This window comes from Erythrolamprus reginae, chromosome 2 (genome assembly GCF_031021105.1).
Source record: "Erythrolamprus reginae isolate rEryReg1 chromosome 2, rEryReg1.hap1, whole genome shotgun sequence".
In the NCBI taxonomy this organism is placed as follows: domain Eukaryota; kingdom Metazoa; phylum Chordata; class Lepidosauria; order Squamata; family Dipsadidae; genus Erythrolamprus; species Erythrolamprus reginae.
The window spans coordinates 13,905,696-13,920,992 of NC_091951.1; positions in this window are offsets into that span (position 1 = coordinate 13,905,696).

The following is a 15,297-nucleotide window of genomic DNA, read 5'->3' on the forward strand; positions in this document are numbered from 1 at the left end:
AATATTTAAGTTAATTTTTTTTTAAAAAACCCAATTTAAGAGACCAATCATACCATGCATAAATTTTTTATAAGCCTAGGGGAAGGGAATATCTCAATTCCCCCATGCTTGATGACAGAGGTGGGTTTTAAGGAGCTTACAAAAGGCAAGGAGGGTGGGGGCAACTCTGATATCTGGGGGGAGTTTGTTCCAGAGGGCCAGGGCCACCACAGAGCAGGCTCTTCCCCTGGGTCCCGCCAAACGGCATTGTTTAGTCGACGGGACCCGGAGAAGGCCAACTCTATGGTACTTAACTGGTCACTGGGATTCGTGCAGCAGAAGGCGGTCCCGGAAGTATTCTGGTCCGATGCCATGAAGGGCTTTATAGGTCATAACCAACACTTTGAATTGTGACCAGAAACCAATCGGCAACCAATGCAGACTGCGGAGTGTTGGTGTAACATGGGCATACCTTGGGAAGCCCATGATTGCTCTTGCAGCTGCATTCTTATACACTGAATACAACAGTTTTTGGTCTCCAGAAGCCCTGCTCCCACATCCCATTTTTGCACAAAATAGGGTTAGGCTTTTTTGCAAAAATGGGGTTCACAGAGGGTTTGGAAGGCCTGCAGAGTACTCCTGGGGGTTGGGGGAAGGCGAAAACACCTTCACTTTGTGATAAAAGGATGAAAAAATGGGCTGCTCCTACTCTGCTTCCCCATCTTCTTCTCCACACCCAGTAAGCGCAGCCCAGCAACTGCCTACTTCAGAACGGCTGTGGGTAAATGGCAGCATGTGGTGCTGAAACTCATCTGCTTGGGCGAGAGACCACACACTGCCCAGGAGCTATGGACCGGCATCCAGGGGCAGACAGTTGAGTGGTTGTTGCCGCTGAACCTGAAGGCGGGGAAGGTGGTGTGTGACAATGGGCGGACCCTTGTGGCAGCCTTGGGTTGAGCAGGGTTGACGCAAATCCCTTGCATGGCTCATATGGTCAACCTGGTGGTGCAGATGTTCCTGGCCAATTATCCAGGCATATCGGCACTGCTGGGTGTGTGCACTTTCGACGTTCCCACCCTGCTGCTGCTTGCCTATCTTCCTTGCAGAGGAACTTTGGCCTTCCCACCCACCACCTCATCTGCGATTTGCCAACCAGGTGGGATTCCACACTGCATATGCTTGAAAGGGTGTGTGAGCAACAGCAGGAATAGTGGATTACCAGTTTCAAAAGCCCCGGTCAAGTCGAAGTGCAGACCCACAGCACTTTACCCCCAATGAGTGGGCCTCCATTAGGGACATTTGTTCCGTCTTGAATGGCTTCCAGTATGTCACCAATATGGTCAGCGCTGACAATTCCGTCATCAGTGCTACCATCCCCATGGTTTGCCTACTGGAAAAAACCCTTCAGGTTATGCAGGTTGTGCGACAGGAGGAAACAGAGCGGCAGGCGGAACAGGAGGAGCAGGCAGAGGAAGGCCCATTTTCCCAACAAATCCATGTCTCGCAGGGTGGGGGGCTGTGCCAACAGCAGCCAGGTACTCCATTGTCCAGCCAGCATAGAGTTTTGGGGCAGGAGGAGGAGGAGGACTTACAGCAGGGTGGCCCCCAGTTCAGCTCATGGGCACCAATGGAGTGTGGCTGGAGGAGGGAGCAGGAGGAAGAGGAGGAGGAGGAGGAGGAGGAGGAGGAGAGACCTGTTGATGAAAACATCATCTTGACTCCGGGCAGCCTGGCTCACATGAGCCACTACATGCTCCAGTGCCTGCAGAATGACCCCAGGGTAGCCCGCATCCTGGACTCGGCCAGTTACTGGGTGGCTGCCCTGATGGATCCCCATTATAAGGACCGCATCACCTCCTTCATACCAGCGCCCGAGTGGGAGCACAGAATAGGCAAGTACAAGTGTGCGCTCATGGACGCACTATTGGAAGAGTTCCCACAGCAACTGGAGTGCCCAGTGGTGGCACGCGGAGTGGGAGCAAGAGTAGGACGCAGTCAGCAATGCAGCGGGGACACTGTCAGCAACACAGGGGGGTGGTCATTGGAAGAAATTGCAAATATGCATGATACCTCATTTGACCTCCACATAGATGCACCACCCTCGGATGTGATGCCCCATAGCAGAAGGCACCACATGACCCACATGGAGGACGAATACCTGTCTACGCGCATGATGGTTCTTAGCGATGCCTCCACCAACTTTAATTTTTGGGTAGGAAAATTGAACACGTGGCCAGAGCTTGCCCTCTATGCCCTGGAAGTGCTGGCCTGCCCTGTGGCAAGCGTCCTGTCAGAGCGTGTGTTCAGCACCACAGGAGGGGTCATCACTGACAGAAGGATCTGCCTATCCACAGTCAACGTTGACATACTGACATTTCTAAAAATGAACCAGTTGTGGATCACAGAGGACGTTGCTGTGCCACCACCTGAGTGAGTGGTTAGAGTGTTTGTCACCACCACCACCACCACCCTCACAGACAGTTGTAAAATTCATCATGTTATGTATGTATATAGTCAGTTATATTTTTATGGTGAAAGTTTGGGTATAGTTTGTGTTTGACTAAAGTTTGTGTTCAATAAACCTATTTTTTTGCACAGATTTGTTCTGAGAACCTGTAATGTACATTTGGATCTACCACAGGACCACCTTCCTTCTCTGTCTTTCCTTTTCTATGCAAGACAAAGCCACTAGCACTGACTCTCAATGTAATTTGTGGGCAACCGCAGGACCACCTTCTTTCTCTGCCTTTCCTTTTCCTATGCAAGACAAAGCCACTAGCACTCTCTCTAAATTTTGGGTCAACCGCAGGGACACCTTCTTTCTCTGCCTTTCCTTTTTCTGTGTAAGCTGAAGCCTCAAGCTTTTACTACTGGTCACAGCGGCCAGAGACCGATGGCGCCACAGAGTGCATGGCCTTCCATCACATGGGATTACTGTGAAAAATGTGATGCCTGCAGCATATCGGATTGCTGGGTAAAATCTGGCAGGTGGCTGCTGTTGCCTCCTCCTGCTACTCTGCGTCCCCATTCACCCTCCTGCAAATTTAATTTGTGTGGGAAAGCACAGGGCTGTGCTCTATTTTTTAAAAAGTTCGGAGTTCGGTTCGGGTTCGAGGTTCTGTGATGTCACCCGATCTTTTTTTAAAGTTCGCCTGAATCCGCTGAACCCGAACTTTGTTGGGTTCGCCCATCACTAGTCATGATGCTTTCATCATGCTATAGTCTGCAGAGAGGGGTGGCATACAAATCTAATAAATAAATAAAATAAATAAATATACAGCGAGTTTTCAGACATCTTCAAGAACAGCCTGGGTAAATATAAGGGGAACCCCATTTCCTTTAATTTGGACCTTCAGGACCCCCTGTCTATCTCATCTGTTCTCTCATATCTATCTAACTGTCTGTCTGTCTGTCCATCCGTCCATCTGTCCATCTGTCCATCTGTCCGTCCATCCATCCACCCACCCACCCATCCACCCACCCACCCACCCATCCACCTATACACCCACCCACCCACCCACCCACCCATCCATCCATCCATCTATCTATCCCCCCCCCCCCCAATATTTATCATCTCTCATCTCTCTGTCTGGAATTTTACCCAAGATATGTTTCAACAGATCAAAATATTATGACCATATTTTTTAGCTTAATTATGGTCACAAGTGGAGGACTACCTGTACTAGGGGTGAGCTACTGGGCAGAACGAGTAGTAAAAATGGAGCACCCATTTTGCAGTGAAAGATGTTGAAAGAAAATGCAGGGTATTCTGCATAAGCTATGCTCACAGTGTGGTAGTAAACATTTTGGTAGCTCTTCACTACCATGTACCTACAATGTACCTGTACCTACAATGGAGGGATGCAAATATACCTAAAGCTAACCACAAATGCAGTCTAATTGTAGTGAGATCTGTTTGTGACTACACATTGTCCTAGACTTACAACAGTTCTTTTAGTGACTATTTGAAGTTTATAACAGCACTGATAAAAATGACTTATGACCACTTTTCACATTTAAAACCATTGCAGCACCCCCAGGGTCAGGTGATCAAAATTCAAAGGCTTGGCAACTGACTCATATTTACGATGGCCCCAGTGTCCCAGGATAATGTGATCCCCTTTTGTGACCTCCAGACAAGCAAAGTCAATGGGGAAGCCAGATTCACTTAATAACTGGGTTGTTACTGTTACTGTCATGGTTGTTAAGTGAATCAGAATAAATTTGAAGTTTGATTGTGGTCAAAAATTGAGGGCTGCCTCTATTTAAACCCAACCTAACCCTTGATATGAGTTTGCATAAAGATATCTTTTTTTAGAGAACTTTTGGCTTCAATGGCTCATCTCCAGAGCTTGGTCCTCATCTGTGACTTCTGTCCTCATTGCCATTATTGAAATTATAACGATTTAAAGGTTGCCTTGGTGCTGATTCTCTAGAGACGTTTTTGCAACCTTTCAGAAGGACACAAAACACCTTTTGCAACCTTTCAGAAGGACACAAACACCTCTCAGCAATAGGTTTTCATCTTGATTTCCAACCAAAGCCTCGTAGGTTGAGGTTATGGCATTTGAAACCCATAAGAGCACAAAGGGGTTTGGAGAAGCATTGAGAGCGGGCAGATAATTTTTTTTCTCCTATCTTTTTCAGGAATCAACACTCGGATGGAATCCATCTGAAATGAGAAGCTTACTTCCATCTCTTCTTCACACTCTTTGTTCAAACCACATGCAAAGCCTGGAGGAATCATCGGCAAAACAAGCCAAGTTGCTGCTTCTGCTGCTGTTGCTTCTGTGGGTCAAAGGAGTATGCAGGGTGCTCCTAGCCAAATGCCCTTTGACAATGCAGAGGGATGAGGTGAACCCACTGAATCATTACAGAGCAGGAGAGCTTTCCATCGGTGGCATCATCTCTGCAACTCAGACTACGTTCGACAGATTAAGTTTCAAAAAATCACCTGTCACCCAAATAGTGGAGTAAGTCAGTCTCCTTGCACTACATCAGAGCAGGTCTGTTAGATAGATAGATAGATAGATAGATAGATAGATAGATAGATAGATAGATAGATAGATAGATTTTTTATTGGCCAAGTGTGATTGGACACACAAGGAATTTGTCTTGGTGCATATGCTCTCAGCGTACATAAAATAAAATATACATTTGTCAAGAATCATGTGGTACAACACTTAATGATTGTCATAGGGGTCAAATAAGCAATGAAGAAGCAATATTAATAAAAATCTTAGGATATAGGCAACAAGTTACAGTCAGACAGTCAACATGGGAGGAAATGGGTGATAGGAATGATGAGAAAAACTAGTAGAATAGAAGTGCAGATTTAGTAGAAAGTCTGACAGTGTTGAGGGAATTATTTGTTTAGTAGAGTGATGGCGTTCAGAAAAAAACTGTTCTTGTGTCTAGTTGTCTTGGTGTGCAGTGCTCTGTAGCGATGTTTTGAGGGTAGGAGTTGAAACAATTTGTGTCCAGGATGTGAGGGGTCAGTAAATATTTTCCCCGCCCTCTTTTTGACTCACACAATATACAGGTCCTCAATGGAAGGCAGGTTGGCAGTGATTGTTTTTTCTGCAGTTCTGATTATCCTCTGAAGTCTGTGTTAGTCTTGTTGAGTTGCAGCACCAAACCAGACAGTTCTAGAGGTGCAGATGACTCAATGATTTCTCTGTAGAACTGTATCAGCAGCTCCTTGGGCAGTTTGAGCTTCCTGAGCTGGCGCAGAAAGAAAATTCCTTGTTGTGCTTTTTTGATGATGTTTTTGATGTTAGGTGACCATCTTAGGTCTTGAGATATGATAGAACCTAGAAATTCGAAGGTCTGTACTGTTGATACTGTGTTGTCTAGTATTGTGAGAGGTGGAAGGGTGGAAGGGTTTCTCTTAAAGTCTACCATCATTTCTAGCCGGTTTTGGATTGTTCTGGATTGTTTCACTAGTTCTAGCCAGGCTTGGGGATCTATTTTAAATCCCACAACTGATGAGCCTCCTTTGAAAATCTCAAGTAATAATGCATGGAACAAAGGTTGGAGAGAAGCAACCTGAAATGAAGGAGGAGCTTCCTAACTGTGAGGAGAATTAACCAGTGGAGCAGCTTGCCTTCAGATTTTATGGGTGCTCCATCACTGGAGGTTTTGAAGAAGAGACTGGACAGCCACTTGTCTGAAATGGTGGAGGTGTCATGCTTGACCATCAAAAAAACCATCAGGAAGATAAAACAACTTGTATTGCAGAGTTTAATGAGTGGTTAAGAGCGGTTACTTTAAGTTTGTATCTGCTGTGTGCTCATATGTTGTTGCGGTTGAAGCTGAAGTAGTTGTTGACAGGAAGGACGTTGTAGCAGATGATTTTATGGGCTATGTTTAGGTTGTGGTTAAGACAATGTAGTTCTAAGCTTTCTAAACCTAGGATTGTGAGTCTAGTTGTGTAGGGTATTCTGTTGCGAGTGGAGGAGTGGAGGGCTCTTCTAGTAAAGTATCTCTGGACATTTTTTAGAGTGTTTATGTCTGAAATGCAGTGTGGATTCCAGACAGATGAACTGTATTGAAGGATTGGTCTGGCAAAAGTTTTGTATGCTCTGGTTAGTAGCGTGAGATTACCAGAGCAGAAGCTACGTAGAATTAGGTTAACAACCCTTGAAGCCTTTCTGGCGATGTTGTTGCAGTGGGTTTGGCACTTAGGTCATTTGATATGGATATTCCAAGGTCTTTAATGGAGTGAGGGTTGTCTGCAAGGTCTTGTTTATTCAGTTTGTATTTAGTGTTCTGATTCTTTTTGCCAATGTGTAGGACAGAATCAGTAAGTAAGTAATGCAGGAATCAATAAGTAAGTCACAGATCCTCATTCTCTGTGGCCTTGTGCGTGAGTGTGCACTTAATTATACTATATTTACTAGGGAAAAATAGGTCAAAGAATTCTAATATTAAATATGGGGAACATAACCAGAAACAAAAAAAGTGAATATTTAAATCAGAGGTCTTCAAACTTGGCAACTTTAAGACTTGAGGACTTCAAAGTCCACAAGTCTTAAAGTTATCAAGTTTGAGGATACCTGATTTAAAATCAGCCTGAAATCTTAGACCAACTATAAGGATACTGACCACCTGTACAGTATAAGCCAAGGCTAAACACAAAAAAAACATTCCTTTTGACCTCACCTGAACTGAGTATCTTATAGCAAATTGAAATAATCCCAGAGTTTCACCAAACTATGTGAGATGTCTGGGGCAATCCTAGTCTTTTAAGTATTATGAAACAATTCATGCAAATACAGTATATCTTCATTGTCACACAGTTGTCATGAAGTTTGTTAGTGTTTTTAAATACAGATATGTTTTATTAAAGTAATTTATTTTTTTTTTAAATTATTTCTGTGTCATATTTTTCAGGTTTGTTCTAATTCATTGTAAAGAATTATTGGACTAAGAGAGATAAGATATTTTTGTAAAAAAAAGAGAGTGTGATTATTTAATTTATTTATTTATTTATTTATTAAATTTGTATGCCACCCCTCTCCGTAGACTTTAGTGTCATTGGTTACTGTATGTTTCATATATTATCTTTGCAGCGTACAAGCGACAGCATACTGGGAAATGCTATCCTTTGTTTTTGCTATCCAGGCAATCAACCAGGATTCTCATATCTTACCCAACATCTCTCTGGGTTACAATGTCTATGAAAATTATTTCAATCCAGAAAAGACCTCGGATGCTTTGCTGGACCTGCTTTCAGACGGGGAAGCCAATGTTCCCAACTACAGCTGTGGGAGACAGAGAAACACAGTGGCTGTTCTTGAAGGGGCTGAAACTGGTTTCTCCATTCAGATATCATTCATGTTGGGCACCTACAAAATCCCGCAGGTGACTCTTTGCTAGGAAAACAATTTTAATCATAAGGCTCTCCTTTGTAAATAAAGACCAGAGTTTTATGATGCAAATGACAGGAGCTCTTTCAAATTATCCAAAGGGAGGGGAAAAGTTCAGCAAACTTATCCCCTCTGTTCATGGTCCCAATCCAGATTTGGGGACCTTTTCCTGGGCTAAAAGTTTTCTTTTCAAAGAGCAAATAGGAAGGAAAGCAAGTCATAAAGCAGTGGGTCAGACGTTGTCCAGCAAATTGACATTGCTGTGAATGGTGCAGTACACATAGTAACAGGATGCTTTAAATCCACACCAATCATTGGTATTGTTCAACTTTTTATTTATTTATTTATTTTATTTATTTATTTATTTTGTCCAATACACAATGAGGGTTTTATAGTAAAATACATGATGGAGGTTATAGAGGAGATACTCATATTAAAATATATTTAAGAAATAATAGAAAAGAAGATATAGTAATAGATCATATCAGTGAAAGAATAGAAGAAGAGATATAGGAATAGAAGAAAGGAATAGGAGATATAGGAGAGCAATAGGAGAGCAATAGGACAGGGGACGGAAGGCACTCTAGTGCACTTGTACTTGCCCCTTACTGACCTCTTAGGAATCTGGATAGGTCAACCGTAGATAATCTACGGTCCACCAGAACCAGCTAATACCATCTCTGGAATGAATATTTTATTTTATATTTTATATTTTATATTTTATATTTTATATTTTATATTTTATATTTTATATTTTATATTTTATATTTTATATTTTATATTTTATATTTTATATTTTATATTTTATATTTTATATTTTATATTTTATATTTTATATTTTATATTTTATATTTTATATTTTATATTTTATATTTTATATTTTATATTTTATATTTTATATTTTATATTTTATATTTTATATTTTATATTTTATATTTTATATTTTATATTTTATATTTTATATTTTATATTTTATATTTTATATTTTATATTTTATATTTTATATTTTATTTTATTTTATTTTATTTTATTTATTATTTTATTTTTCAATTTTTATGCCGCCCTTCTCCTTAGACTCAGGGCGGCTTACAACATTTTAGCAATAGCACCTTTCAGCAGAGCCAGCATATTGCCCCCACAATCCGGGTCCTCATTTTACCCACCTCAGAAGGATGGAAGGCTGCGTCAACCTTGAGCCTATGATAAGATTTGAACCGCTGACCTATAGATCTACAGTCAGCTTCAGTGGCCTGCAATACAGCACTCTACCTGCTGCGCCACCCCGGTTCTTTAGGATTTTAGGAATAAAATCAGTACATTACATTTTGGCTCTCCTGAATCTCAGTCAAGACATCACTTTTCCTTCCTTTTCAGATTAGTTACAATTTTGTTTCCCAGATTCTGAAGGATAAAATCCAGTTTCCTTTCTTCTACCCAATGCTGCCTGCTGAAGGGTTCCAGTATTCAGGGATGGTCAAGCTGCTCCTCTATTTCAGGTGGACCTTGGTTGGTCTGTTTGCTACGGACACTGACCAGGGGCAGAAATTCACAACAACATTGACTTCGCAAATGGAGACAAGTGAATGTCTTTCTTTATGCTACTGAGATTGATTCGATCAGCATGGGCATAGCCATTCTAGAATGTTTACAGCAAAGTATTAAGCAACCTGTTGGAGGAAAAGTCCTGGTAACAACTGTGCTTTGGGACTTGAACTTTTATTTCTCAGATCTGGGATTTCCCTTTCAAGTCATTCACAGCCTTTTTTCCTTTCTTTTGAAGACAAATCAAATGTCAAAGTACGGTGACTACAGGCAGTTTTATTCTTCCATGAGAAACTTTGCAGAGAAATCCTTTCTGTGCTCCTACACTGAGGATGCCTTTTCTGTGAAAGTCTGGAGCAGTTGCAGAGAGAGAAAAAAACTGCAGGCTCTGTCCTGGGAGGAGATGGATCAGATCCTGTGCATGAACAACTATTTCATTTACCACAGCATCTGGGCTGTGGCGTGGGCCCTACACGCAGCCTATTTGTCTAGATCCAGGAGGACAAGGATGGAGGGGAGTGAGAACTGGGAAACTCAAAAGTTGAAGGCTTGGCAGGTATTTATTTTGTGTGTGTGAGAGAGAGACATGCTTCTCTCCCGCAAACAAGAATCCTAAAAGATGTTGAGACTCTGGAAAGAGTGCAGAGGAGAGCAACAAAGGCTGGGGGCAGTGATGGGCTCCTACGGGTATGGTCAAGTACGCAGAACCGGTATAAAAATTTTGAATTCTTTCTGTTCTTCCCTTTTGGGCTCTGGGTATGTTTTTCCTATCGCAATAAATGAGGTTGAATGTGTATAATTTTAGAAGAGCTTTGTGTGCGTGCGTATGTGTATGCGTACATACACATAGAGTTTATATAGTAGATAATCTATATTTTTTGTGCCTGTGTGTAATATGGAGCCGGGGTGGCGCAGCAGGTAGAGTGCTGTACTGCAGGCCACTGAAACTGAAGTCCTCAAAACCCCACCTCCGGACTTCCGTGCTTTTGTGATGCTGCGATTTCGCTGAGGCTCCCCTCACTGGGCAACCCCACCTCTAGACTTCCATTGCCAGTGAAGTGCCCGTTTCTGCACTGATGGGATTCCCCTGCAGCATTGCAAAAACACAGAAGTCTGGAGGTGGTGTTTCCCATGGAGGGGAGCCTAAGGGGAATCCCAGCAGTGCAAAATGGCCGCTTCGGGTTTGTATCTCGAAAAGTTTGTATGACGAGGGGTTTGTAAGATGAGGTATCACTCTCTCTCTCTTGCACTCTCTCTCTCTCTCTCTCTCTATATATATATATATATATGTGTGTGTGTGCGTGTGTGTATGTGTATGTGTATGTGTATGCGTATGTGTATGTGTATATGCATCACACTTGGCCAAGAATCATATATATACGAAAACAAATATATATATATATATATATGTTAAATGTTTTTTTTAGCTGGAATTTTTTAAAATTAAGGGACACTAGAATTTTAAAAAATTCCAGCTAAAAAAAACATTTAACACATACAGAATATAGTTGTCGGCTATAAATATATTAACTGCCTTGTAGTGGTCCTGGGTCGGGCCTAGAGGCAAAAAGGAGCTGTGACGTTCCTTAAATATTCCAGGGTGATCCGACATAAAAAAAACACACACACATATATATATATATATATATATATATATATATATATTATCCGACATAAAAAAAACATATATATATATATATGTGTGTGTGTGTGTGTGTCACATGTTTTTTTGCTGAATTTGAAAATTAAGGGAGACTAGGATAGATCTATTTCGGCCTTATTTTGGCCTCATCAGCTAGCCATACCCACTGGGACTTGAACCTGCAACCTTTGCCTTGTAAGGCAGAGAATTATCCTCTAGGCTACAGTATCCAATCCCTTCAGCTCTGCACCAGGGAAAGGTTACATATTTTTGTGTCGAATCACCCTGGTGTATTGAAGGAACATCATAGCTCCTTATTTGCCTCTCAGCCCAACCCAGGGCCATTTCCAAGGCAGTTAATTTTATTGATAGCCGACAATTCTATCTGTATGTGTCACATGTTTTTTTGCTGAATTTGAAAATTAAAATTAAATTTATTATTTATTTATTTATTTATTATTTGGATTTGTATGCCGCCCCTCTCCGAAGACTCGGGGCGGCTCACAACAAGTGAAAACAAATCATAATAATCCAATTAATTAAAATATTTAAAGATTTTTTAAAAATACCCTATACTAACAGACACACACACAAGCATACCATGTATAAATTAAACGTGCCCAGGGGGAGATGTTTAATTTCCCCGTGCCTGACGGCACAGGTGGGTTTTGAGGAGTTTACGGAAGGTAGGAAGAGTAGGGGCAGTTCTGATCTCCGGGGGGAGTTGGTTCCAGAGAGCCGGTGCCACCACAGAGAAGGCTCTTCCCCTGGGGCCCGCCAACCGACATTGTTTAGTTGACAGGACCCAGAGAAGGCCCACTCTGTGGGACCTAATCGGTCGCTGGGATTCGTGCAGCAGGAGGTGGTCTCGGAGATATTCTGGTCCAATGCCATGAAGGGCTTTAAAGGTCATAACCAACACTTTGAATTGTGACCGGAAACTGATCGGCAGCCAATGCAGACTGCGGAGTGATGGTGAAACATGGGCATACCTGGGTAAGCCCATGACTGCTCTCGCAGCTGCATTCTGCACGATCTGAAGTTTCCGAACACTTTTCAAAGGTAGCCCCATGTAGAGAGCATTACAGTAGTCGAACCTCGAGGTGATGAGGGCATGAGTGACTGTGAGCAATGAGTCCCGGTCCAGATAGGGCCGCAACTGGTGTACCAGGCGAACCTGGGCAAACGCCCCTCTCGCCACAGCTGAGAGATGGTTTTCTAATGTGAGCTGTGGATCGAGGAGGACACCCAAGTTGCGGACCCTCTCTGAGGGGTTCAGTAATTCCCCCCCCAGGGTAATGGACGGACAGATGGAGTTGTCCTTGGGAGGCAAAACCCACAGCCACTCTGTCTTATCCGGGTTGAGCTTGAGTCTGTTGACACCCATCCAGGCCCCAACAGCCTCCAGGCACCGGCACATCACTTCCACCGCTTCGTTGACTGGGCATGGGGTGGAGATGTAAAGCTGGGTATCATCGGCATATTGATGATACCTCACCCCATGTCCTTGGATGATCTCACCCAGCGGTTTCATGTAGATGTTAAATAGCAAGGGGGAGAGGACCGACCTCTGAGGCACCCCACAAGGGAGAGACCTCGGAGCCGACCTCTGACCCCCCACTAACACCGACTGCGACCGGCCAGAGAGGTAGGAGGAGAACCACTGAAGAACAGTGCCTCCCACTCCCAACCCCTCCAACCAGTGCAGAAGAATACCATGGTCGATGGTATCGAAAGCCGCTGAGAGATCAAGGAGCACCAGGACAGAGGATAAACCCCTGTCCCGGGCCCGCCAGAGATCCTCCATCAACGCGACCAAAGCGGTTTCCGTGCTGTAACCGGGCCTGAAACCCGACTGCTGGGGACCTAGATAATCAGCTTCTTCCAAGGACTGCTGGAGTTGGAGTGCCACCATCTTCTCGACAACCTTCCCCATAAAGGGAAGGTTGGAGACTGGACGATAGTTGTTAAGTACGGCTGGGTCCAGGGAAGGCTTCTTGAGGAGGGGGCGCACAAGCGCTTCTTTATAGAGTGTTGGAAAAACTCCTCTCCCCAAGGAAGCGTTGGTAATCTCCTGGGCCCAGCTCTGTATCACCTCCCTGCTGGCCGAGACCAACCAGGAGGGACACGCATCCAGTAGACAGGTGGCGGAACTCAGAGCTCCAATGGCCTTGTCCACTTCATCAGGTGTCACCAGATCAAACTCTTCCCAGACAGGTGGACAAGTACGTGCCCCAGTCACCTCGACTGACTCATTGTCAGTCGACTCTGTTTTACAATTGGAGTCGAGGTTGGCCTGGATCTGAGCGACTTTATCAGCGAAAAACGTGTTAAACTCCTCGGCACTACTCTGCAAGGGCTCCCCAACTCCCCCCTGGTTAAGAAGGGAGCAGGTCACCCTAAACAGAGCGGCCGGGCGGGATTCCGCTGATGCAATCAAGGAGGCATGGTACGTGCATCTTGCCGCCTTGAGCGCCACTTTGTAAGTCTTAATAAAAGCTCTTACAAGTGTTCGATCAGATTCAGACCTACGATTCCTCCATCGCTTCTCTAGACCTAAATATATATATATTGAACACAAAAATATGTAACCCTTCCCTGGTGCAGAGCTGAAGGGATTGGATACTGTAGCCTAGAGGTTAATTCTCTGCCTTACAGAGAAGAATTATATTTTTCATGAGAATAATTAAAGAAACCAGAATCTCTCTGGAATTGTCTCTCCATCATATTTCATATTGTTTATCCAGACTAATTATAAATACTACATTAGTAAAGATTACAAATTATCTTCTTGGAAAACAAATCAGAATGTTTCCTTTCCCTTCCATTGCATAAAACAAACAAGTCATATTTCAACATTCTCTTCCATACCAGCTTCATCCCTTCCTTGGAAACTCTGAATTTTATAATAAATCCATACATGGAGTGTATCTGCATGAGAAAGGAGACCTGGCAGTGGATCTGGACATTGTCAACTGGCTGCAGCACATCAAGTCAATTACCAAAGTGAAGTTTGGCAGCCTAGAAAAACAGGGGTTCCTGGATTTCAAGTTTATGGTCAATCCAAAGGGTGTGGCAGAGATGGATGAGTTGAATAAGGTGGGATATATCTTTATTTCACTCTTTGTGAATTTGCACAGTGAGAAGAAATATCCATCTGTTTGAGTTCCAAGCCGGGAGAAAGACATTGGAAAATATGGAGGCTGCTTGGAAAAATGGTTTAAGAATGAAGCAGAACCACATGGGTTCTGGGCAACTGACCACATGGAGTTCAGAGACCTTTTCTTTGGCTTTGCACTTGGGCTTCCTGTTCCTGTGCAAGAACATGTATTCTATTGGCTGTAGGTCCTTATTAGCCACAGCAAGATATGAGGGAGGAGGTGGTCCCCTAAATAGTCTGGCCCTGAGCCATTTAGAACTTTAAAGATAATAACCAACACCTTTAATTGCAGCCCAAAAACAGCCCCCCAAAAGGTATGGGCAGAGCCAAATGGTGGTCCAATTTGCCAGTTCTCTGAACCACACATAATCAGAACAAGGGGTTTGGGTGAACCTGTCCGAACCTGCAACAACCCACCAGCTAGTTATTGTTTTACTTTGAATGTCTTCTTCCTTCTGCTTAGCCTCTGCCTTCTTCAATGTGTGTAAAAAGCTGCCGTCCAGGTTTCAGAAAGGTGGCTCAGGAAGAAAAGCCCATCTGCTGCTATGACTGTCTAATCTGTCCTGAAGGAACCATCTCCACCATGGAAGGTGGGTGGCACCAATGGAAACAGGCAAATTTTTCTTTTGGGGAAGACCACATACCCCGACTTTTTTCATGAGAGTATTTTGACAGGCCTCTTAACAATTCATATGTTTCTGATATGTACTGTATGTTTTCCCTAGTGAGTGATAAGCAATGACCTTGGAGGTTAAACTGGGGAAAGAACTGAAAGATAATGGAGCAATATTGCCAGCGAGATCTCTCCCGTATCCTTCATCTTGAATAGAATAGAATAGAATAGAATGGAATGGAACGGAATGGAATCCTTTATTGGCCAAGTGTGATTGGACACATGAGGAATTTGTCTTTGGTGCAGATGCTCTCAGTGTACATAAAAGAAAAGATACACTTGTCAAGAATCATGAGGTACAACGCTTAATGATTGTCATAGGGTACAAATAAGCAATCAGGAAACACTCAATATTAATATAATCTTCCTCACATCTTTCCTGTTTCAAATTGCTATTCACCCCAATTCCCTAAAATATAAATCAAACGAA